At 44.1% G+C, this 26,915-nt stretch overlaps 1 protein-coding gene across 1 annotated transcript in view; it reads left to right on the forward strand.

Moving 5' to 3' along the window:
* GYPC (glycophorin C (Gerbich blood group)) overlaps positions 1-26,915 on the forward strand; it is a 69,048-nt gene that overhangs the window by 37,927 nt on the left and 4,206 nt on the right. The gene's annotated exons all lie outside the window — the stretch shown is intronic.

The raw sequence follows: 26,915 nt of genomic DNA on the forward strand, positions 1-26,915 counted from the left end.
ACCATTTACAGAATCACGGCTACCAGCACCTAAGAAAAAACGTAGACTCCAGTAATGTAGGCCAGGGTTTAAAAGGCCTCCATTGCCTTTGACCTGCAATAGCAGTTTCTAGCACGGGGAGCTGCGCTGAATGGCCCGCGCTGCTCCCGACGCTCATAGGAGCTCAATGAGCGTGAGCAGCAGCACGGGCCATTCAGCGCGGCTCCCTGTGTTAGAAACCGCTGTCGTAGTTTCGGAAAAGGAGGCCTAAGTCTAATGGAGAATTGCGCATAGCAGTATCTGAGGTCATCTCCGTCCATAACCACATCTACATTGACCTTTGGTGCCTGCTTAGACGTGATTCTGATGCCTACTTTTTTATAACAAGCTATTACTGCGTTGTAGCCCTTTATTTGGCATGTGGCTTCTTTGGCTCTTATGGGAGATCTTTATCTCCAAATGTCTCTTTACTTGGCCCTGTTGCTCTCATCAAACATCAAGTTACATAAAGCAGCCATTTCACCATCTGCCAATTAAAGAGTTAATGGTGTGGTCAGTTGCCGTGCCAATTAAAACCAATGAAAGCAATTAAGTTAGGCAGTGGTAGGGCAGAATTCATCACTGTTCCCACTCCTGTGGAGAACCACGGGAAACCATTTTCATGTCATACTTAAAGAAGAGAGGGAAGAATCAGAGTGCGAATGGGCCCAGCCACTGACCCTCAAGCCTTACACTGAAGAATGCTAGTGTGAGGCTGAGAGCGACACTAAAGAATGACAGCCTCTGGTATCCAGAGCAGATATTGTGATGTCATAATGTCTCATTCCACCAATAAGAGCCAAGCTTATCAGTGATGTCATAATGGCTTCATTATCTAATACTTGGCTCACATAAGAATCAGAGTGCGAATGGGCCCAGCCCCTGACCCTCAAGCCTTACACTGAAGAATGCTAGTGTGAGGCTGAGAGCGACACTAAAGAATGACAGCCTCTGGTATCCAGAGCAGATATTGTGATGTCATAATGTCTCATTCCACCAATGCCTAAGAGCCAACCTCATCAGTGATGTCACAATGACTTCATTATCTTATACTTGGCTCACATAAGAATCAGAGTATGAATGGGCCCAGCCACTGACCCTCAAGCCTTACACTGAAGAATGCTAGTGTGAGGCTGAGAGCGACACTAAAGAATGACAGCCTCTGGTATCCAGAGCAGATATTGTGATGTCATAATGTCTCATTCCACCAATAAGAGCCAAGCTTATCAGTGAGGTCATAATTGCTTCATTATCTACTACTTGGCTCACATAAGAATCAGAGTGCGAATGGGCCCAGCCACTGACCCTCAAGCCTTACACTGAAGAATGCTAGTGTGAGGCTGAGAGAGACACTAAAGAAAGACAGCCTCTGGTATCCAGAGCAGATATTGTGATGTCATAATGTCTCATTCCACCAATGCCTATGAGCCAACCTCATCAGTGATGTCACAATGGCTTCATTATCCTATACTTGGCTCACATAAAAATCAGAGAATGAATGGGCCCAGCCACTGACCAGAGCAGATATTGTGATGCCATAATGTCTCATTCCACCAATAAGAGCCAAGCTTATCAGTGATGTCATAATGCTGGTGTAGAAGGACTCAGGTTGAGAAAGACACTAAAGAATGACACGGGATGGTTTCTCAGGGTACTGGGACAGGACCGAAAGTCCATCAAGCCCAGCATCCTGTTTCCAACAGTGGCCAATCCAGGTCACAAGTACCTGGCAAAAATCCAAAGAGTAGCAACATTCCAGAGCAGATATTATGATGTCATAATGTCTCATTCCACCAATAAGAGCCAAGCTTATCAATGATGTCATAATTGCTTCATTATCTACTACTTGGCTCACATAAGAATCAGAGTCCAAATGGGCCCAGCCACTGACCCTCAAGCCTTATACTGAAGAATGCTAGTGTGAGGCTGAGAGAGACACTAAAGAAAGACAGCCTCTGGTATCCAGAGCAGATATTGTGATGTCATAATGTCTCATTCCACCAATGCCTATGAGCCAACCTCATCAGTGATGTCACAATGGCTTCATTATCCTATACTTGGCTCACATAAAAATCAGAGAATGAATGGGCCCAGCCACTGACCAGAGCAGATATTGTGATGCCATAATGTCTCATTCCACCAATAAGAGCCAAGCTTATCAGTGATGTCATAATGCTGGTGTAGAAGGACTCAGGTTGAGAAAGACACTAAAGAATGACACGGGATGGTTTCTCAGGGTACTGGGACAGGACCGAAAGTCCATCAAGCCCAGCATCCTGTTTCCAACAGTGGCCAATCCAGGTCACAAGTACCTGGCAAAAATCCAAAGAGTAGCAACATTCCAGAGCAGATATTATGATGTCATAATGTCTCATTCCACCAATAAGAGCCAAGCTTATCAATGATGTCATAATTGCTTCATTATCTACTACTTGGCTCACATAAGAATCAGAGTCCAAATGGGCCCAGCCACTGACCCTCAAGCCTTACACTGAAGAATGCTAGTGTGAGGCTGAGAGAGACACTAAAGAAAGACAGCCTCTGGTATCCAGAGCAGATATTGTGATGTCATAATGTCTCATTCCACCAATGCCTATGAGCCAACCTCATCAGTGATGTCACAATGGCTTCATTATCCTATACTTGGCTCACATAAAAATCAGAGAATGAATGGGCCCAGCCACTGACCAGAGCAGATATTGTGATGCCATAATGTCTCATTCCACCAATAAGAGCCAAGCTTATCAGTGATGTCATAATGCTGGTGTAGAAGGACTCAGGTTGAGAAAGACACTAAAGAATGACACGGGATGGTTTCTCACGGTACTGGGACAGGACCGAAAGTCCATCAAGCCCAGCATCCTGTTTCCAACAGTGGCCAATCCAGGTCCCAAGTACCTGGCAGAAATCCAAAGAGTAGCAACATTCCAGAGCTGAGATTGTGATGTTATAATGCCTCATTCCACCAATGCCGAAGAGCCAATCTCATCAGTGATGTCACAATGGCTTCATTATCCTATACTTGGCTCACATAAGAATCAGAGTATGAATGGGCCCAGCCACTGACCCTCAGGCCTTGCATTGAAGAATGCTGGTGGAGAAGGATACGGGATGGTTTCCCACAGTTATCCACGAGGACGGGGACAAATTATGTCATCTTATCATTCTCTATGCACTACCTAACTTATGCTAGAATCTGGTTCTAAATGAATAGTGCAGAAACGGCCACTCCCTGTCCCAAACAGGACGCCTGAGAACATCCCTCAGTAAGCCTTTTTAAGCTGCGGTGAGCACATACTAGCGACCAGTGTAGGGTAGCATTTGAGAAAGGGGGTTGAACAAGAGCCAAATTTGTGACCTTCTAAGACCTGCTAGGGATGCGCGTTTGTTTGTAAACAGAATGAAACCAAGCAGCGAAAAAAAGGTCTTAGGTGGGGGGTATTAATTTTTTAATAAATATGAAAACGTTGATGTTAATTTTGGCAGCATTATGTTGAATAAATTAATCTTTTAAAATGATTGTGTTCAAGAAAAAAAAAAAAAAGAGGACATGTGGCCCCACCCTCACCCAGACCTCTTATCTTCTCCTTCCCCAAGCCAGGGCCGCAACTGGAGGGTCTCAAAGCATGTTCAGGGCCTTCCCAAACCCAATAAGAACCGCTGGGTTTTGAAAATCTGTCCAGGCACCCAGACAGTCCTGGAACCCTAACCCAGCGGTCTCAAACTCAAACCCTTTGCAGGGCCACATTTTGGATTTGTAGGTACTTGGAGGGCCGTAGAAAAATAGTTCATGTCTTATTAAAGAAATGACAACTTTACATGAGGTAAAACTCGTTATCTATATATATAAAATCGGAGGTATGTATGTGTGTATGTATGTGCCGCGATCACGCAAAAACGGCTTGACCGATTTGAACGAAACTTGGTATGCAGATCCCTCACTACCTGGGGTGATATGTTCTGGGGGTCTCGCGGCCTTCCTGCACACGTGGGCGGAGCTACAAACAGAAAATCAGATTTCATCCATTCATGTCAATGGAAAAAATGTAAAAAGCTGCCCTTCTCACAGTAATTCACAAACGGCTTGACCGATTTGAATGAAACTTGGTATGCAGATCCCTCACTACCTGGGGTGATATGTTCTGGGGGTCTCGCGGCCCTCCTGCACACGTGGGCGGAGCTACAAACAGAAAATCAGATTTCACCCATTCATGTCAATGGAAAAAATGTAAAAAGCTGCCATTCTCACAGTAATTCAAAAACGGCTTGACCGATTTGAATGAAACTTGGTATGCAGATCCCTCACTACCTGGGGTGATATGTTCTGGGGGTCTCGCGGCCCTCCTGCACACGTGGGCGGAGCTACAAACAGAAAATCAGATTTCATCCATTCATGTCAATGGAAAAAATGTAAAAAGCTGCCCTTCTCACAGTAATTCACAAACGGCTTGACCGATTTGAACGAAACTTGGTATGCAGATCCCTCACTACCTGGGGTGATATGTTCTGGGGGGTCTTACGGCCCACAACTCTATTTTGCTTGCTCAAGGGTGGGTTCACCCAAGAATTTATATGTTCTTGCTCCAGGAGGTGAAACTAAAATTGTTGTTTATAATCACGTTTTGCGTCAGTTGTATTGTATTCATTTTGTCAAATATTTCACTTTATAATTTGAATATTGTACTTTTTATTAAGCTGTAAAAAAATACTTTCATTCACCACTATAAAGTATCTTTATTTGAATCCATTTACAGTGTTATTGCTATAATTAAATACCCGTGCAACGCCGGGGCATCAGCTAGTAGTTTATAAATCTTTCCTTAATGGTTTCTGATCATTTCAGCTATACACAGCTGAAAGCATTGCAACATGCAGAAAGTGAAGTTTAGAGAGTTTTTCACTTTCTGTATGTTGCACTGCTTTCAGCTGTTTATAGCTGAAATGATCAGAAGCAATTAAGGAAAGATTTATAAACTATTAAGAGTTTTACCTCATGCAAAATTGTGATTTGGATTCTAAAGTATCGACTGCAAGAGACGATTTTGGTGTAGTCCTTTAGGCTTTTTTGTAGAGGGGAGAATCAATATCTGACTTGTGCCTGGAAAACTTGTGTCTTAAGTGTCCGGTGGTTGCGTCCGCAGCCGACTTCAGCTCTCACCTCCTCCAGCACCGGACACAACCGCCATCTTACATCAAGCAGTCACCGCCAGGAGAGGTGCCGAATTTCACGAGAGTTCACGAGATGACGTACACACGCACAAGCTGCAACGCCTCCAATGGTTACCGTACGTTCTGGAACGTTGCCCGCCTCGCTGCGGTGACCTCACGCGAGCGCTTTCCCGCGTCTCTACGCGATTGTCCTCTTCATTCCACCTCACAATCGCACACAGATGCAGGAAAACGCTTTCTGCGTGAGGTTACAGCAGTGAGGCGGGCAATGTTCCAGAACAATGGTAACATACCGAGGGCCTCAAAATAGTACCTGGCGGGCCGCATGTGGCCCCCGGGCCGTGAGTTTGAGACCACTGCCCTAAGCAGATGCCACCCAGGAGCTGAGGTATACCCGTGGGAATTTCTGGGCCACAGGTGGGAGAGGGGGTTAGCAAATGCTAGATCTCATGGGTGGAGGAGAGAGGGCAAGATGCAACATAGAGGTGGGCGGAAGTAGTTTTGTGAGACCCACCTAACGTAACTATGGGCCCCACCAAAAATAACAGGGCTGTCTGTCTTTCACACTTTTCCTTTATTGGCGTACTCTTCACTGCCTCGTGCTCTGACGCTTCAGAGTGAAATGGATCAGAATCTACTCAGTTATAATTTCAATAGAAAAATGTCAACACTATTTATAACTTGCAAAGAACCTATGCTTTGAAGACGGCAGCAGTCCTTTATTGACTTCTGATAAGCCACAAGGTGGAGCAAAGCACGTTATCAGTAAACTGCAGGGGCTTGAAGAGAGAGGCAGAGCATGTAAGTTACAATATACACACCCTCAAGCTGCTCCATATCATTCTTTAATGAAAGATAAACAGCTGAGTCGCAGAGCTTGAGAAGCTATGTCATAGGTCTCTTTTTACAAATACTCTACTTAACCAAAGCATTCAGTCTAACGAAATGCCTCTTGTACAAGTCGCTGGCCTCTGTCGAAGGGCTTCTTTACTTTTTTGAGTGATTTATTTCCAAGTCTGTACTCTTAGCCAGAACCACGGTCTACCTCTTTGCTTGGGTTTCCACACCCTCGTGGAAGCGCTGGGTAGAAAATGTACAGCCAACACAGATGGGAATCGTTATCCACCGAAAATAACACGCATTCAGCTGTTAAGATGCACAGATACGAATTGCATGAGCTGGAATAGACTCTGTTTCTTGTGGCACGTTCAAATATAATTTTGGAAAGTGTAAAATCATTAGTATTAGGGGTGGGCAATGATTAAACATTTTAATTGAGATTAATTGTGCAATTAGAAATTTTAATTACACAATTAATCCTGCTTAACCACAGCATATGAAGGTGAAATAGGAAGTTGCGTCGGGGAGGACAAAGCAGGGGGAAGGCCTTTGATCCAGGAGCAGACAGCGTATGGGAATTGCTGCCTCTGTTGGTGACCCTATGAAGAGTCAACTTTTTAAGAACATAAGAACATAAGATTGCCGCTGCTGGGTCAGACCAGTGGTCCATCTTGCCCAGCAGTCTGCTCCCGCAGCGGCCGTTAGGTCAAAGACCAGTGCCCTAACTGAGACTAGCCCTACCTGCGTACGTTCTGGTTCAGCAAGAACTTGTCCAACTTTGTCTTGAATCCCTGAAGGGTGTTTTCCCCTATGACAGACTCTGGAAGAGCGTTCCAGTTTTCTACCACTCTCTGGGTGAAGAAGAACTTTCTTACGTTTGTACGGAATCTATCCCCTTTCAACTTTAGAGAGCGCCCTCTCGTTCTCTCTACTTTGGAAAGGGTGAACAACCTGTCTTTATCTACTTTGTCTTGAATCCCTGGAGGGTGTTTTACCCTATAACAGCCTCCGGAAGAGCGTACCAGTTTTCCACCACTCTCTGGGTGAAGAAGAACTTCCTTACGTTTGTACGGAATCTATCCCCTTTCAACTTTAGAGAGTGCCCTCTCGTTCTCCCTACCTTGGAGAGGGTGAACAACCTGTCTTTATCTACTAAGTCAATTCCCTTCAATATCTTGAATGTTTCGATCATGTCCGTTCTTAGTCTCCTCTTTTCAAGAGAGAAGAGGCCCAATTTCTCTAGCCTCTCATTTTACGGCAACTTCTCAAGTCCCTTAACCATTTTTGTCGCTCTTCCCTGGACCCTTTCGAGTAGTACTATGTCCTTTTTCATATATAGCGACCAGTGTTGGATGCAGTATTGCAGGTGGGGGCACACCATGGCCTGGTACAGCGGCATGATAACCTTCTCTGATCTGTTTGTGATCCCCTTCTTAATCATTCCTAGCATTCTGTTCGCCTTTTCCACTGTCGTCGCACATTGCGCGGTTGGCTTCATTGACTTGTCTACAAGTACTCCCAAGTCTCTTTCCTGGGGGGTCTCTCCGAGTATTGCCCCGGACATCCTGTATTCTTGTATAAGATTTTTGCTATCAACATGCATCATCTTGCACTTATCCACATTGAACCTCATTTGCTATTTCGCGGCCCATTCCTTGAGCGTGTTTATGTCTCGTTGTAGGTCTTCGCAATCCTACTGTGTCCTCACTACTCTGAATAACTTTGTATAGTCTGCAAATTTAATCACCTCACTCGTTGTACCAATTTCCCGGTCGTTTATAAATATGTTCTGGAAATCAATCTGAAAAACAAACAAAGCAACTCTCTTTTGCTATAGGGGAAACTGGAGAACGCACCAAAGTCATCAAAAGTGGAGAAAAAGACCTTAAAACATCACAAGGCTGTATCAACGTAAACCCACTTTCATCGTAGGTCAAAACAACCTTCACTAGATAATATAAGCACACCAGAATTGAAATCTAGGTGCAACTGTTTTAAACAAATGAAGTTGAGAAACCTTTGAAGTACAAATTTATGTAATCTAAGTAAACCATGTTTAGCATCTAAATTTTTTGCACATACCGTATTTTCACGTAGATAATGCGCACCCGTGTAAAACGCGCACATGGGTATAGCGCACGGGAAACCGAAATATATTTAAAAAAAATTTTGTATACCGCGCACCCCTGTATACCGCGCATGCTGCCCCGACTCTCCCGTCGCCGCCCGACTCTCCATTCACCCGCCCCGACTCTCCTCTGGCCACCCTGACTCTCCTTTCGCCCGCCCCGACTCTCCTCTCCCCCTTGAAGTCCTGTCCCCACCCTGAAAGCCTGATGCCCCCCCCGACTTCCGATTCACCCCCCCGCAGGACCGCTCGCACCCCCACCCCGAAGGACCGCTTGCACGCACCCGCACCCCCACCCCGAAGGACCACTCGCACGAACTCCCACCCGCACCCGCACCCCCACCCTGAAGGACCGCTCGCACCCCCTGTCAGAGAAAGGGCGGGACCACCGGAAGAGGAAGCAGCGCAAGCGCAGGGCTCACAGAAGGGTCGGGACCGCCAAGAGGAAGCAGCAGGACACCGGTAGGAGCTTCTACATGATGGAGGGGGGGTCGGGAGGCTGTGGGGGTGCGAGCGGTCCTTCAGGGTGGGGGTGCGGGTGCGGGTGGGAGTGCGTGCGAGCGGTCCTTCGGGGTGGGGGTGCGGGTGCGTGCGAGCGGTCCTTCGGGGTGGGGGTGTGAGCGGTCCTGCGGGGTGAATCGGATGTCGGGGGGGGAACGATGTAAAAAATTTATACAACGCGCTCATGCGTATAACGCGCAAGGTTATGCACGGTTTGTAAAAATCGTGTATAACGCGCGCGTTATATGCGTGAAAATACGGTAATCTTTTTTTTTTAAGGAATTTCTAGGAATTAACTTTTTTTATTTTAAAAATCTTTATTCATTTTCAAATCAAACAATAAGTGCATAAAAATGTATCATAAAAATAATTTCAATATAGCACTGTAATTATCTAACATATGAACTATAATAATGTAAAATTCCCCCCCTCCCCCCCTTCATCCCATGCTCAATTAAGGTAGAATATGCAATATTATACAACAATATTATAACATCTCATATTTAATTACATCCCAAATCCCCCCTCCCCCCTTGAGTGTGCTAGATAAAACTAAGAAAGAAAAGAAAAGGAACGATATCTATTCATCACAATATTTTTCCAATGGCCCCCATATCTTTGTAAAGTTATTATATGTCCCTTTTTGTACTGCTATTGCTCTTTCCATCTTAAAAATATGGCACAATGAATTCCACCAGAATGTAAAATTTCCCATTCAAAAAAGAACGCTTGTTATAACATCCCAGTTCTGCAGAAGAGATCTTGTAAATAGCAGTAAAAAGAAGAATAAATTCAACCAGAGCAAATCGGTCTATCCTATGCAATTTTCTGAATCATACTCCCTCCCAAATAACCCCAGGAACAAGTCAAAAAACCCAATGCAGCAAGAAAGGTTTTTTTTTGGGGGGGGTGGGGCCTGTGTAATTTTAAACTGTTATCTGAAGGCGAGATTGTTTTATTGTACTGAATTTTCTCTCTTTTTGTTAACTGTTGTGGACCCTATATTTTGAGGATAAGTACAGTATGTAAAAACTCAGATTAGATTAGATAAGATAAGAACATAAGAATAGCCTTACTGGGTCAGACCAAAGGTGCATCAAGCCCAGTAGCCCATTCTCAAGGTGGCCAATCCAGGTCACCCAGGCCAAATCCCAAAGAGTAGCAACATTCCATACAGAATCTCAAAGAATAGCAAGATTCTGGAATCCCAGGGAGTAACAAGATTCTAGAATCCCAAAGAGTAGCAACATTCCATGCAGAATCTCAAAGAACCGCAAGATTCCGGAATCCCAGAGAGTAACAAGATTCTAGAACCCCAAAGAGTAGCAACATTCCATACAGAATCTCAAAGAATAGCAAGATTTCGGAATCCCAGAGACTGACAAGATTCTAGAACCCCAAAGAGTAGCAACATTCCATACAGAATCTCAAAGAACAGCAAGATTCCGGAATCCGAGAGTGACAAGATTCTAGAACCCCAAAGAGTAGCAACATTCCATACAGAATCTCAAAGAACAGCAAGATTCCGGAATCCCAGAGAGTGACAAAATTCTAGAACCCCAAAGAGTAGCAACATTCCATACAGAATCTCAAAGAACAGCAAGATTCTGGAATCCCAGAGAGTGACAAGATTCTAGAACCCCAAAGAGTAGCAACATTCCATACAGAATCTCAAAGAATAGCAAGATTCCAGAATCCCAGACAGCAACAAGATTCTAGAATCCCAAAGAGTAGCAACATTCCATACAGAATCTCAAAGAACAGCTAGATTCCGGAATCCCAGAGAGTGACAAGATTCTAGAACCCCAAAGAGTAGCAACATTCCATACAGAATCTCAAAGAACAGTAAGATTCCGGAATCCCAGAGAGTGACAAGATTCTAGAACCCCAAAGAGTAGCAACATTCCATGCTACCGATCCAGGGCAAGCAGTGGCTTCCCCCATGTCTTTCTCAATAACAGACTATGGGAAATATAAATGGAACTATAGGTGGTAGGCATCTGAAGGGCCAGTTTTTAGGTCCTGTTGGATTTTCTGCTGTTTTATAGATAGGGAAGAGGGGTTTATTCTACATAAATGCTTTTACAATCTCTCAGAGGACTCTGTATGGCACTGTTGACACATACCAAGGTATCAGTGTTCTTTCTTTTCCCTCTAAAAATCCTGTGTGTAAGCATAGAAAAGATGACTGGAAGCGCCCCTCCCCCCCCCAAGGAAGAAGCCAATCTTGGGGCTCCTTTTACTAAGCTGCGATAGCGGTTTCAGCGCGCGCTTAGCGCACACTAAATTGCCACGTGCGCTAGACACTAACGCTAGCATTGAGCTGGCATTAGTTCTAGCCATGTAGTGTGGGTGTAACGTGCATGGTAATTGTGTGCACGCTAAAAACGTTATCGCAGCTTAGTAAAAGGAGCCCTGGGGCTCCCACCAACAAGCCCTCTTTCTCTGTGCTGGCCCAACCAGCCCCCACAAAGTCTAAAGGCTACCGTAGTTGCTGGCCCACATGCAATATCTCCACCATCTGAACCCCTCCAAGCTCCCCATCTGAACCCCTCCAAGCCCCTACCATACTATAGCCCCCACCCCAAGTCCTAACACAGTGAATCTTTGTTTTCTAGTAGTGCAGACAGAAGCTCCAGCCCTCAACGGTGTTCCCTATGAGCTGAGTAGGAGTCCTCCGTCTACAGTCCTGCCAGTGGGAGGTGCTGTTTCACTATCATATTTTCAATAGTGAAGGACAGGCAAGCTCTGCAGAATTCTAGGGATCCTACATGTTCCTAGTGATTGAAAACACAATATCAAAGCACACACACACCCCCCCCAACTGGCAGCAATACCTGTTAGAGGGCTCCTGCTCAGTTGAACAGTGCCAGTGCTTTCTTCCAAAGTGGTTCTGGGAATCCCTAGTGGTAGTCTTGTAGTATTACTGCTAGGGGGGTCCTGTTTCCATATAAGGGCAGTGGATGCTACTCCTGAGAAAGCTTGATGCCAGGTTCGCATTATGTAATTTCTTTTGATGAAGGTATAGATGGAAGCTAATTGGGTTTATATAACTGGTTTATTTGTTCTAATCATGATTTTAGTCATCAAATTACTAGAAATATATATGTGTTTATTCTATTCTGTCCAGTAAGCCTATGATGAACAAACAGGTTATAAAACTGAAAACAGTGTACAAGAAAGCACAGTAAGTGACACCCCCCCCCCCCCCCCGAAGAATGAGAGTATTGGAGAACAGAATAGGGTTGATGAGGTCAACCCTGAATCTAGTCCAGTGCCAGAAGAGATGTGTTTGTGATGGGGAGAGGGATGAGACAAGGAGCTCATCAGCATAGAGAGATGAGCGTGCTGGCTAGGATAGCAGACCGGTACCTCTGAGGATGCAACGACTAGTGTCCAGACAAGGGAGACCAACTGATGGGAAGCAGTCCTACTGCCAATGACAGAGAAAAGAATTCCCAGAATCCCACGTGTTCGTTAAAACAGGATGATCACCATATAAGAATCATTTCAAAATCTTCATTTTCCATCTCCTTGTAAATATCGGGTCACAGCTGGGTTAAATTCTTAGAACAACAGATTATGATTGAACTCTGAAAAGATTTGGCAGGACATTCTACATCTGCAATTTATCAAAAACAAAAAACAGCCAAATCACAGCTGGATTGCTAGTAAGCCTTTCTAAGTACAGGATTCTCTGCTTAAATGGTAAAGTTGGATATGCACTCTTAATGCTCATGGTCCCAGTGGCTAAAACGATGATACTATTGAAACTATGGCTTCTCTCTGAAGTCATCAACATGGATTACATTACATTACATTGGAGATTTCTATTCCGCCATTACCTTGCGGTTCAAGGCGGATTACAAAACAGTTATAAATGGTGGGTTACAGTAGAAGATCATTGGTGAATTCAAGAGAAGTTGAGGAGAAGAACAGGTAGTATCTGTGGGGCGGGAAGAAGGTGGGAGGAGGGAAGGTATTTGTGATGTTAAGAGTGTTTCAGTGATTTCTTGAAGAGTATCGTTTTTATTTCTTTTCTGAATATCTTGTATTCGGGGGTGGTTATCAGTAGGTTCGAGATTTGGTTATCTAGTTTTGCTGCTTGCCGTCATACAGTTTTTTCCATTTGACTTCTTTGATTGGAGGGTTTGTGAAAGGGGGGTGTGTTTTTCTATGTCTGGTTGACGTAGTTTGGTTGAGGCGGTTGTTCAGGTAGATTGGGCTGTCTCCGTTTAACGATTTAAGTAGCATGCAGTAGAATTTAAATAGTATTCTTTCTTGAATTGGTAGCCAGTGTGAGTCGATGTATGCCTCTGTAATATGGCCGTGTTTCTTCAGTGAGTAGATGAGTCTCAGAGCTGTATTTTGGATTGTTTGTAGTTGTTTAGTCATTGTTGCAGTAATCCAGTAGACCTAGTATTAGGGATTGAACTATGAGCTGGAATTGTGGTCTTTCAAAGAATTTTCGTACTTGTCTTAAATTTCTCATAACTGTGAATGATTTCTGCATTGTTTTGTTTATTTGTGGCTGCATAGTGCAGCATCTGTTATTATCAAGGCTACCTGCGGCAAAAGCACAACAAAGTGGCACAAGGAGGAGGTGCACAACTTCATAACTCATTTAGATTAAAACCAATGCTCCTGCCTGTGGATTTTCACTCTGTTGTTCAAGCGTTATTGCTGTCTCGAATTGATTACTGCAATCTTTTGTATCTTGGATTGTCAAAGAAAACATGCAAACCTGCTAGGGCCAATGCTGTTCAATATGTTTATGAGTGGCATTACTGAAGGGTTAGAAGGAAAAGTTTGCCTTTTTGTGGATGATACCAAGATTCGTAACAGAGTAGACACCGAGGAGGGAGTGGAAAACATGAAAAAGGATCTACAAAAGTTAGAGTAATGGTCTAAAATCTGGCAACTAAAATTCAATGCAGAGTAATGCATTTGGGGATTAATAATCGGAAGGAGCCATATATGCTGGGAGGGGAGAGGCTGATATGCACGGATGGGGAGAGGGACCTTTTGGTGATAGTGTCCGAAGATCTAAAGGTGAAAGAACAGTGCGATAAGGCGATGGCTGCTGCCAGAAGGATGCTGGGCTATATAAAGAGAGGCGTAGCCAGTAGAAGGAAGAAGGTGTTGATGCCCCTGTACAGGTTGTTGTGAGGCCCCACTTGGAGTATTGTGTTCAGTTTTGCAGACTGTATCTGGCGAAGGACACAAAAAGGCTTGAAGTGGTCCAGAGGAAGGCAACGAAAATGATAGGAGGTATGCGCCATAAGACGTATGAGAAGAGACGAAGCCCTGAATATGTATACCTTAGAGGAAAGGAGGGACAGGGGAGATATGATTCAGACGTTCAAATACTTGAAAGGTATTAGCGTAGAACAAAATCTTTTCCAGAGAAAGGAAAATGGTAAAACCAGAGGACATAATTTGAGGTTGAGGGGTGGGAGATACAAGAGCAATGTAAGGAAATTCTTCTTTACGGAGAGGGAGGTGGATGCCTGGAATGCGCTCCCGAGAGAGGTGGTGGGGAGGAAAATGGTGACGGAGTTCAAAAAAGCATGAGATGAACACAGAGGATCTAGAATCAGAAAATAATAGTAAATATTGAAGAACTAAGGCCAGTACTGGGCAGACTTGCACAGTCTATGTCTGTATATGGCCGTTTGGGGGAGGATGGGCTGGAGAGGGCTTCAATGGCTGGGAGGGTGTAGATGGGCTGGAGTGAGCTTTGACAGAGACTTCAATAGTTGGAACCTAAGAACAGTACTGGGCAGAACTTTGGATTTAAATTGAATCAGGTTGGGCAGACTAGATGGACCATTCGGGTCTTTATCTGCCGTCATCTACTATGTTACTATGTTACTGTGCAACCTCTATTGAATTCAGCGGCTAGATTGATCATGGGCATTCCTAGGGTTGCCCATTTTACTCCGATCTTAAAAGCTCCCCACTGGTTACCTGTTCAACAGAGAATTTGCTATAAAGCTCTGTCAGTTGTTCATCAAATATTGTACCCCTCTTCTCCTACTTGCTTCCAAAGCTTGTGGGAAATCTATAAACCCGCAAGATGTTTGAGATCTGAGGGAGGGATGTTGCTCATCAGTTTAAAAGAAAATGGGATTCGTTATGTTAAATCTAAGAATATCGATTTTCTCACTTGCCAGTAAGAATCTCTGGAATTCAATTCCAGATATAATGAGATTACGCAAAGATCGTGTGTCTTTCAAGAAATTGTTAAAAACACAATTGTTTGTGGATGCCTTTCTCTATCTCTGTGGTTAATATTTGTTTTAGATTTTTAAAAACTCTGTATTACGGAAATTTTGTGAGGAAGATTCGTTTACTGTATTTTATACTGTTTGTTTATGTTTGAAATTGTAGATGTAAATCTTTTGTACATTGTTTAGATTTAAACAATTCATACATTTTTTAAATAAATAAATAGTGAATTAGAGAGAAGTACAAACAATTTGTATAGTTTGTTATAATACTTGTCATTTTTAAGCTAGATGTATGCAAAATTGTACAGTGGTGATAATTCTTCAGGTACAAGATGCATCCCTCTTTTACCGGGTCAGACCAATGGTCCATCTAGCCCAGAATCCCGTCTTCACGGAGGCCAAACCAAGTCACAAGTACCTGGCAAAACCCCAAATAGTAGCAGCATTCCATGTCACCGATCCAGGGCATGCAGTGGCTTCTCCCATGTCTGTCTCAACAGCAGTTTATGGACTTTTCCTCCAGGAACATGTCCAAACCTTTTTTAAACACCAGCTACATTAACCGCTCTTACCAAATCCTCTGGCAATGCGTTCCAGAGCTTAACTATTCTCTGAGTGAAAAAATATTTCCTCCTATTGGTTTAAAAGCATTATTCTGTAAACTTCATCGAGTGTCACTGAAAGAAGCTGGAAATGAACCCTGGCTTCCCTAGTTCACCCACAGCACACTGCTCTAACTAGTGGACCACAACAAACTCTTCAGCCAGATCTACAGGAACATTCCATCCTAGCTCCCTCCCCCTTTAAATCAGATCTGAGTGAATTCAAAAGAAATCTTAAAAATCCTATGGAAGCTGAAAACATTCCCCTTCAGATTTGTTGTGGTAAGAGCGGATAGCATAGCTAGTTTTAAAAAAAGGTTTGGACAAGTTCCTGGAGGAAAAGTCCATAGTCTGTTATTGAGAAAGACATGGGGGAAGCTACTGCTTGGCCTGAATTGGTAGCATGGAATGTTGCTACTCCTTGGGATTCTAGAATCTTGTTACTCTGGGATTCCAGAATCTTGCTATTCTTTGAGATTCTATATAGAATGTTGCTACTCTTTGGGGTTCTAGAATCTTGTTACTATCTGGGATTCCGGAATCTTGCTATTCTTTGAGATTCTGTATGGAATGTTGCTACTCTTTGGGGTTCTAGAATCTTGTTACTCTGGGATTCCAGAATCTTGCTATTCTTTGAGATTCTATATAGAATGTTGCTACTCTTTGGGGTTCTAGAATCTTGTTACTATCTGGGATTCCGGAATCTTGCTATTCTTTGAGATTCTGTATGGAATGTTGCTACTCTTTGGGGTTCTAGAATCTTGTTACTCTCTGGGATTCCGGAATCTTGCTATTCTTTAAGATTCTATATAGAATGTTGCTACTCCTTGGGTTTTGGCCAGATACTAGTGACCTGGATTGGCCACCGTGAGAACGGGCTACTGGGCTTGATGGACCATTGGTCTGACCCACTAAGGCTATTCTTATGTTCTTATGAGTGTTAGGAAAGGAATGGAAAATAAAAATGAGAATATTATATACCCCTTTTTACAAACCATGAAAGTGGGTTTTAGCACCAGTTGGCACGCTGAATGCTTTGCGCTGCTCCTGACACTCAGAGTTTACTGATGCTTTTTTATAGGGTCTAATTTGCCTTGAATGAGGATTAACTGTGAACTTAAATGTTGACGATTTGTCTCTTTATTGTATTGTTTGTAGGCGTTATGCATGTGGATATATTGCAAGCTGCCTAGGAACTAGATGGTATAGAAATGTGAAAAATAAAATAAATAGTTTTCTTGTTAAATTTGATTAAACATAGCACCTATGTACTGAAATGCCTTTGGAAATTGTACTCCCCATCTCAAAATCTATATCAACATTTCTATTCATTATATTCAGAACGTGCAAAGTTTATTGGTATATACAGTGTTCCCTCGCGAATTCGCGGTGCACAGTTCGCGATCCCAGTCATTCGTGGTATTTTCCAACCGCGAAGGGGAAGCAGGAGAGGGCAGCTGGAGCGCCGGCGTGCCAAAGCAGCTCCTGATTGGTGAGGCCCAACTTTACTACAGGAAGAGGCGGACGGAGCCTACAGCGAGTGATTTCCTTCACTCGCCGACACTCCAGCTGCCCTCTCCTGCCTCCCCAGATAAAAAACCGTATTCGCAGTTTTTCAATATTTGTGGGGGTTCCTGGAACAGAACCCCCGTGAATATCGGGGGAGAACTGTACAGTACGTCTTTTTGCAGTATAATACCATATATGAGGAATTTAGGCCTGTTTTTTAGGCCAGGTATTTAGGCCTGGTTTTCTGTATGTCCTAAACGGAGGCGCTTAATACGACTGCTGCTGTTTTATACATATTTGGGGGAGTGTGCTGCTATTTTGGGGAGTGTGTCATGCAGTGGTTAGAGCTACAGCCCCAGCACCCTGGGGTTGTGGGTTCAAATCCCACGCTGCTTCCTGTGACCCTAATCCTACTGCAATTAAATAGTTCCTAAAAGAAGATAAACTAATCTAGTCCAACAATACGAGTATACCTCTTCCAATTCACACTATTCCCTCAACAGGGGAAAAGCCTCAGAAACCCCGCACTCCGCCAGAATCTTGTGGCGGCCCTAGAAAGGGGCGTTACTTCGTAGGCTGAAAAACCCCAGTGTATTAATCTTAATACACTTAATACACTTAATACACTTAATACACTGTAGAAGCTACAGCCTCAGCACCCTGGGGTTGTAGGTTCAAACCCCACGCTGCTCCTTGTGACCCTGGGCAAGTCACTTAATTCTCCAGAGCTCCAGGTACGTTAGAGAGATTGTGAGCCTGCCGGGACAGATAGGGAAAATGCTTGAGTACCTGATTGTAAAACCGCTTAGAAAACCTTGATAGGCGGTATATAAAATCCTAATAAACTTAAACTTAATCTTAACCATTTTAATGCATTAAAGAAAACTTGACAGACAAATTGAAAAGAACCAAATCACCAGATAAGTGATACCAGACGTCTGGTAACCCTAAGCCTGCCCCTCTTCCACCCCTCCCTCCCAAAATAAATAAATAAATAAGCAACCTGATACTAAGGGCTCCTTTTACTAAGCTGCGGTAGCGTTTTTAGCGCACGCTGAAGATTAGCGCGCTCTAACCCCCCCCCCCCCCGCGCTATGCGGAAAAACGAACGCCAGCTCTGCGGAGGCGTTAGCGTCTAGCACGCAGTTAGCGTCTAGCAAGCGCAGCTTAGTAAAAGGAGCCCTAAATTGCTCCAACACTGTCACATTTGAGTCATGGTCAGTCGTGAACAAAATCTCTTTACTTTATTCATTTTTTTTAAACAGTCACCAGAATTTGACATTGCGATAAGCAGGAACGTGGCGCACTTTGCAATTGCACCGAGAATAACAGGGGAATTTGCCATCAAACACTCTCACAAATTAACGTTTCTTTGAGTATTAAGTCTGTGTAATTAGAAGACTGGTGTATGTGTACTCATCTCTCCTAATTGCATTGTTGATGCTCGGATGCACCCAGATATCAATAGACATCATAGCTCCCACCCTTCTTTGTTTTAAAACTGTTCAAGAAGAAGCATCTGTTGGAGAAATCTCTTTCCTCATGGGTTCATATAAACCAGTGGTTCCCAAACCTGTCCTGGGGGACCCCCAGCCAGTCAGGTTTTCAAGATATCCCTAATGAATATGCATGAGAGAGATTTACATATAATGGAAGTGACAGGTATGCAGATCTCTCTCATGCATTTTCATTAGGGATATCTTGAAAACCTGACTGGCTGGGGGGTCCCCCAGGACAGGTTTGGGAACCACTGATATAAACCATGCATAAGAAGATAAACGAATCATTCCATACAGCTAGAATGAGATATTCAGAGTGACTTGTGTAGTGAAAAATTAAAATAAAAAGGCCTCAAATGCAGACTGGCATGAGAACTAAATATATAGCTCTGCAATGATTAATATCATACTTTCATGAGCATCTATCCCAATCACATGTTATGTAGGGAGAGAAAACAAGAATGGGGTGTGGGCTTCAGTTCTCAAGGCCGCCAGCAGGTGGAGCTCTCAGGATCTCGCTAAAGAATAGGCATTAGAGAGGTGATAGGCATACAATGCAATGCATTTCCATTAGGGCTATCCTGAAGACTATTGATAGCTCTCCTGTCTTTTTTTTTTGGGGGGGAGGGGATAGTTCAGGGGGTGGCACCTGAAGAGTGGGCATCCCTCCTGCTGATTTTCACTGGCATGGTGCTCCCCACCGGGTCAGTCCCCGGTGTCAGTTCTTCAGGGAGATGTTGGGGAGAGCCACCATCTGCGGGGTGTGTGTTCATTTTTATTATTTTTTTGGGGGGGAGGGTTAATGGGGCAGATATTGTGCATGTCTAACACATGCACAGCATCTGTGCCCTTTATAAAAAGTGCTGGTAAGACAGGTAAGCGACTGGTCTTGACCAGTCACTTTTGTTTAGTGCATCAATCGCTTGGGTAGTTTGCATGGGCGATCGAGGCCTAGGGAACTAAGGAGTTCCATTCAGTGTCCATGGGAACAGAGCTTAGTGAATCAGATGCATGGAGAGAGAATGGCACTTTCTGTCCCTGAGAAATGACGGCCTGGAGACCGAGGCTTCTTGCACCTAGCATTTTCACACTTTTCCTCATGCTCTGGAGAAATGCCAATTGCGCATGTGAATCTTTTCACCCTTAATTAGTTTACGTGTTGACGGCATCAATCAATGGCTGTTATCGTGCAGACAGACATTTGCAAGGCTTGCATAATTAATCTCACCCATTTTCTCTCCTGTCGTGACTGGTGCGTACGTGTTTCCTGTGTAGCTTCCTACGCTTCCACAGTCACTCTATTGAGAACATTTGTCTCATTTGCAGTGAATGGCATCCCCATATCAAATCTGAGCGTGTTTTGTCAGAGCCTGCTTGGTAGGCAGCTGGAGAGAACTTCTCTCACATGCCTTTGCTGTGCGCCGTGTACTTCTGCTACTATGAGATGTTGGCTCTGAAGGAGAATTTGAGACCCACCAAAGCAGGAATCTCAAAGTCCCTCCTTGAGGGCCGCAATCCAGTCGGGTTTTCAGGATTTCCCCAATGAATATGCATTGAAAGCAGTGCATGCACCTAGATCTCATGCACATTCATTGGGGAAATCCTGAAAACTCGACTGGATTGCAGCCCTCAAGGAGGGACTTTGAGATCCCTGCACCAAAGCCAGTAGGTTGGAGCTTGGGTTCATCGGGGACTTTTTCTTTAAAATGGCAAGGATAGCATTTAGAGGATCAATGAAAGGAATGCTACACATTAGACCTTTGTCAAAAATCCAAGGAGCCCTCACGTTTTTGTCAGGATGAAGACAAGAAAGCTAATCATGGTTGAGAATAATATGGAATAGATCAGCGGTGTCAAAGTCCCTCCTTGAGAGCCATAATCCAGTCGGGTTTTCAGGATTTCCCCAATGAATATGCATGAGATCTATGTGCATGCACTGCTTTCAGTGCATATTCATTGGGGAAATCCTGAAAACCCATCTGGATTGCGGCCCTCGAGGAGGGACTTTGAGAGCCCTCTAATAGATCAAGCAATTTCTTTGAGATGGTGCATGAGTTAATGGGGAAATATTAAGAGAAAACTGTCTAAATATATGGCCTTGTCCTGCTAATTCTTCTGCTTTTCTCTCCAATGAGATTGTGTGTATCCTTTAGCAGAGCCGTCAAGTTTCCCAGATCCAGGCTGGAGAGTTTGGAGACAGCCCTGGAATTTGGACCACCCCATCGTGGTGCACTGTGGGACTTCCAGCACTGATTTCAATGGGCATGATCAGGCACTACAAATCCCACAGTGCTTTGGGATGCAAGTTCAAAACCAGAACTGGTCGAAAGTCTCCAGTCTGGAACAGGGTAATGTGGAAGTGCATTATCGATGTGTTTTTCCCATGGCCAACCCCCTCTTTGGAACTGCTAGTAAAATTTATGCGCGGATTCCGGTGCCTAAAAATACACATTTAAATATTAGTTGAGGCCAATTAATGCCAATAATTGATTATTAGCCCCTGATTGGCTTGTGGTTCAATTAAATTGCACATGGAAATTGGGTATGTGCCCAAATTTTGACACTTGGGGCCAGATTCTGTAATGGGCACCTATAAAAGATAGCCACCTAAAGTTAGGTGCCTTTAGCATGCCACTCACAATTAGATGCCCATTACAGAATTGTGTTTAGCGGCACCTATCTTAAAATTTAGGTGCCTGTGATATAGGCCAGGGTTTTAAAGGCCTACAGAGAATAGTTAAGCTCTGGAATGCGTTGCCAGAGGATGTGGTAGGAACGGATAGCGTAGCTGGTTTTAAGAAAGGTTTGGACAAGTTCCTGGAGGAAAAGTCCATAGTCTGTTATTAAGACAGACATGGAGGAAGCCACTGCTTGCCCTGGATCGGTAGCATGAAATGTTGCTACTCTTTGGGATTCTAGAATCTTGTTATTCTCTGGGATTCCGGAATCTTGCTATTCTTTGAGATTCTGTATGGAATGTTGCTACTCCTTGGGTTTTGGCCAGTTACTAGGGACCTGGATTTACCACTGTGAGAACATGGGATAGGCACGTGGGATATTTTAGAGAGAGGAAGAGATAATGGTTACTGCGGATGGGCAGACTGGATGGGCCATTTGGCCTTTATCATGATACTATGTTTCTATAACCATAAAGTTCTATGACATCACATTGCAGGTGTAAAGAGCCTTAGCCAATAGGGAGAGGAGGAGATAGTGGATGCTGCAGATGGGAAGATTGGATGGGCCTTTATCTGCTCTCATGTTTTTATGTTTCTATGAGGCGAGTCTCATTTGAAAGGAAGCTCTGGAATGAGAGGGCATAGGATGAAGTTAAGAAATACTTTATTACAGAAAGGGTAGTAGATGCATGGAACAATCTCCCGGTAGAGGTGATGGAGACAGAGACTGTGTCTGAATTTAATAAAGCTTGGGATAGTCACATGGGATCACTCAGAATGAGAAAGAGATAATGGTTGGATGGGCCATTTGGCCTTTACCTATCATCATGTTACTATGGTTCTATAACCATAAAATTATATGACATCGCAAAGCAGGTGTAAAAAGCCTTAGCCAATAGGGAGAGGAGGAGATAGTGGATGCTGCGGATGGGCCTTTATCTGCCATCATGTTACTATGTTTCTATAATCATAAAGTTCTATGACATCACGATGCAGGTGTAAAGAGCCTTAGCCTATAGGAAGAGGAGATGCAAATGTTAAGAGCCTTAGCCAATAGGGAGAGGAGGAGATAGTGGATGCTGTGGATGGGCCATTTGGCCTTTATCTGCCATCATGTTTCTGTGTTTCTATATGCACATAATGGGATCTACTCATACAATATACCTCTAATTTTCTAAAAAGAGCATAAAATTTCATGCACAGATTTGGACATTACCCAATTAGAGTGTGCAGTTTAATTAAATAATAAGCATCAAAAATTAGCGTTTTAACAAGCAATTATTGGTGCTAATTGGAATCAATTTCAAGTTATGAAGTAAATTCCGTGCCTAAATTGTACATTTGAGTCAAAAAAGGGGACGCAAAAAATGGGCAGGTCATGTGTGGATCAGGAACATTTAAATTACACATATAATTGTAGAACAAGGACATTCACACTTAACTTTAAACATGGTTTATTGAATGCTGCTTTTTTTCCTCATCACTTTGAAGATACGCCTAAAAGGATATTCTGCTTTGGGATGTTCATATAGCATAGCGTTGAATGCTGAATTCCACCCTCAAGCGTGAGGATTTTTTCCAGCTGAAACCTGGTGTAAACCCTGGAGCCCAAGTCGGGTATGGATCGTCACTATTTTTTAACACTGTTCACATCTTTTGTGAATGCCCCTGACCTGTCTAAACCCATCCTATGGCTACGCCCCTTTTGAGTTGTGCGGTCAGATTGGCACCCAGGCCACAATCAGTGGCAATTACCATATTTTTCACTCCATAAGACGCACTCTAGGTTTAGAGGAGGAAAATGAGAAAAATAACATTCTGAACCAAATTCTCCGTGCCAGGCTCTGCAGCACCCAACCCCACACTCCTTGCCAAGCTCTGCATCCTATCCCCCTCCCTGCCAGGTTCTGTACCCTGTCCCCCTTCTCTGCCAGGCTCTTTATCCTGTCCCCCTATGGTGGTCTAGTAGTAGGCCGGAACAGGGCAGGCAAGGACAGTGCAGGCAGGCCTAGTGACTGTCAGGCAGGTAGGAACAGGGCACACAGGCAGGCAGGCCTCCTTCCTCCCAGGCAGGCAGGCCTCCCCTCTCCCAGGCAGCCCCCTCCTCCCTGGCCGCCCCCCTCCTCCCAGGCCTCCCGGTAGGCAGGCCCAGCCTCTCCCTTCTCCCTCCCTATTTTTAATTTGGCATGGCATGCAGGCCCCTGCCCCTGCCTCTCACCCCGTACCTATTTTTAATTTGGAACGGAACGGCAGGGCAGGCCTCGGCCTCCCTCTCCTCCCCCCCACCCCGGCTACCTTTTTAATCATTCTGGCGCCCTCCCTCGCCGGACGTGGCTGCCTGGTCCCCATGAGCAGTGACTGTTATCACGGCTGCCGCTCAGTCCTCTTCTTTTTCCTTGTGGCAGAGTGGTGCACAAGGCTGCCTGCCCGGTCCTGCGCCACTTCCTGCGAGAACTGAGTTCTCGCGGGAAGCGGTGCATGACCAGGCAGGCAGCCTTATCCGCTGTTCTACCGCAAGCAAAAAGAATAGGACTCAGTGGCAGCCACTGCTGCTGCGGCAGCAGTCACTGCTCGCAGAGATCAGGCAGGCAGCCGCGTCCAGCAAGGGAGGGCGCCAGAATGAAAAAAAGGTAACAGGGGGTGGGGGGAGGTATTTGCTCCATAAGACGTACCCTTATTTCCTCCCCCTTTTTGGGGGTGGAAAAAGTGCGTCTAATGGAGCGAAAAATACGGTAAGTGCTTGTTAACTCTAATAATTAAATTATTGGTGCTCATTAATTAATTATTTTGGGTGCTGATCTGGAATCCATGCCCAATTTTGAGCAACATTTAGAGCAGTGTTTCGCAAACCTCTCCAAGCCATGGCACACTAAACTCAGGGCCGTGGCTGGAGGGTCTCCGCCTATGCGCGGATGTTGATGCAATGACATCACGCGCATATGTGATGTCATCAGTTTGACATCCCCGCATGCGTGGAGCCTTGTTAACCCTGAATTTACTACATCGGCAGGGAGGGGCGGAGAGTAGGAGCGGCGCCAGCGCCGGCTGACTCGCCTACATGATGTGCCTCTCGCAGCACAACCAGAATTTTGCCGCGACACACAGTTTGCAATACACTGCTTTCTAGAATCTGAGTCAAGGTCAAATGCTTAAACTGGCTCACATAGAAAATGGGCAGCTATTGATGCTGGAAGAGGTGGGGAAAATGTGGTCAGATTGTGAGGCATCCATTTGCTTTGAAAATGAGCACCATTGTAGCAATGTTAGGATTGCAGCACTAACGTTAATTGGGTTAAACGTTTTTCGATGATACATGGCTTCATCGTTCTTGCTCTGTTTCTTTTTTCACTTAAGGAAGTCTGATGTCCTTCTAAATACACGTTAAGTTTAGAAAGGATATCATTTAGAGTCTGGATTGCAATATTCCTGACAAATGTTTGGCAGAAGGGTCGTTGTCTCAGAAACACTTATATCATCAGGTGTTTGAAACCCACTAATAAAAGAAAACAAAGAGAAAACAGATTGATACATCCAAAGCAGTTAACTTTGGAGTTTGCTTCTTTCCTTTTTTTTTTTTATAAGTTTTGTTGTTCTTTTAAAAAGAAGTAGCCACCATGTCAAGTACTGTCAACAAAATTAATAATATTATAGAGCACTAGTTTTTTAGCCCGTTACATTAACGGGTGCTAGAATAGATGTGTAGACTTAGGCATTTCTTCCTTTCTTTTTCTTTCTTTCTTTCTGTCTCTCTCCCTGCCCCCTTTCTTTCTGTCTGTCTTTCTTTCTTTCTCTTTCCCTGGCCCTCTGTCTGTCTCTCTTTTTGTCGCTCTCCCTTCCCCCTGTCTGTTTGTCTTTCTTTCTGTCTCTCTTCCCCTGTCTGTCTTTCTTTCTGTCTCTCTCCCTGGCCCCCAGTCTGTCTGTCTTTCTTTCTGTCTTACTCCCTGCTGGTCTCAATGGGCCTTTGCTCTGTCCTAGTATTGGCAGATCTAATGTTCTTATGTGAGCTAAGCATAGGACAATTAAGCCATTGTGACATCACTGCTGAGGTTGGCTCTTAGGCATTGGTGGAATGAGGCATTATGATGTCACAATACCAGCTCTGGAATGTTACTAATTTTTGGATTTCTGTCAGGTACTTGGCTTAATGGACCTTCAATAAACTAAACTAAACCTTAAACTTATATGCCATATCTTCTCTATAAGAATAGAGCTCGACATGGTTTACAGTAAATTAAAAAATATATATATATAGGATAGGGATAATATAGAAGGAAACGAAGATCATAATTTTGAAAAAAGTGAAGTTTTCAGATGTTTACGGAATAATTGGAAAGAGCCCAGATCATGCAATTGGACAGGAAAATTATTCCAGAGCCCAATAATTTTGAAAAGAAGAGACTTCCCTAGTTTTCCGGTATAGATGACGCCTTTCAGCGTAGGAAAGGATAATTTAAGTTTTTGAGTAGATCTGGTAATCTCAGATCTTGTCCAATTCCAAACTAGAGGAAGGAAGGAAAGATGCCATGCCAGATCTTAAATGTAAAGCAATGGCAATTCTTATGTTCTTAACCTTAGGTCTGATCATAGAGGGTGCCTTGACACTCTGCATGATGGTCAAGCTCTGTTACCAAACAGCCAGGTGACAGCAGTCTGCCCCTTCTATCATAACTGACATTTGGGAAGTCTTCATTTGGAGTTGTTAAAACTACAGTGCAAAAGCCTATTAACATATCCACATCAAACCAAGAGCCAAATGCACCATGGGCACCATTGTTGCAGTTGTCTGAGCCTTACCGCATCTGGGTAGGTAGAACCAATGTTTCGGCCTTCATGCTGTGGCTTTCTTCAGGGGTGTGCTGAGAGGTCTGCGGTTTGTCTTTATATATAATGGGTCCTCAGACCTGATTGGCTGGGGCTTGAGGTGATTGAGACAAGAAAGTCCATTGGTCACAAATTTTAATTTTAATGATGTTCTCCCCTTAAAGCTGGGTTATGTGTTCTCTTAGGGTTCCACGGCTATCGCCATGACGCCAGTCGTGGAAGCCTAAGAGAACATATTCTATGGGGACAATTCTATAAGCTGGTGTCTCCTTTTAAGTATCCCAATGCCATGTGGTGGGAGCCAGGTCTATAACAGCCCAAAATCCATTACAGAATACTGGCCTAACCTGGTATTGGTACTCCTACCATTTAGGTACCAATAGTTTCAAAAGACATAGAGCTATTCCAGATACCTAAATGCATCAGGGGTGGGGGCAACTCAGTGCTCTGGAGGTTGTAACTATAAGTGGCAGGCAGCCCCCTTCCAATGTCTGTCCACATATATTCACGTATATTTGCTTGCACGTGTGCCCTTATAGAATAGCATTTCAGTGTTTTCCTACCACTTATACATGTAAGTAACAGTTTTTCATGTAAATGATGCATTATTTATTCATTAAGATTTATTTACCATCTGTTTGAAGGAATTCAGTTCACTCGAGGCATTAACTCCAAGCACCATGTTTCAGAATTACCCTTCACATATTTTTACTATAGACCCAACACAAGAAAAGTCCTTTATTGCACCTAGATCAAAAACAGAACATGTTGTGGGTATGAGAAAAAGGAAAAGCGCCCCACCGTCTAGGAGGGCTAGCGGCGACAAAAGGGCCGAGGACGTTGCCCAGGGAGGGAATAAGGAAGGAGTGGTTGGGGCATGTGGAGGGGGTGGAACGAAACAGGCAAATGGCCAATTA

This window comes from Geotrypetes seraphini, chromosome 5 (assembly GCF_902459505.1).
Source record: "Geotrypetes seraphini chromosome 5, aGeoSer1.1, whole genome shotgun sequence".
In the NCBI taxonomy this organism is placed as follows: Eukaryota; Metazoa; Chordata; class Amphibia; order Gymnophiona; family Dermophiidae; genus Geotrypetes; species Geotrypetes seraphini.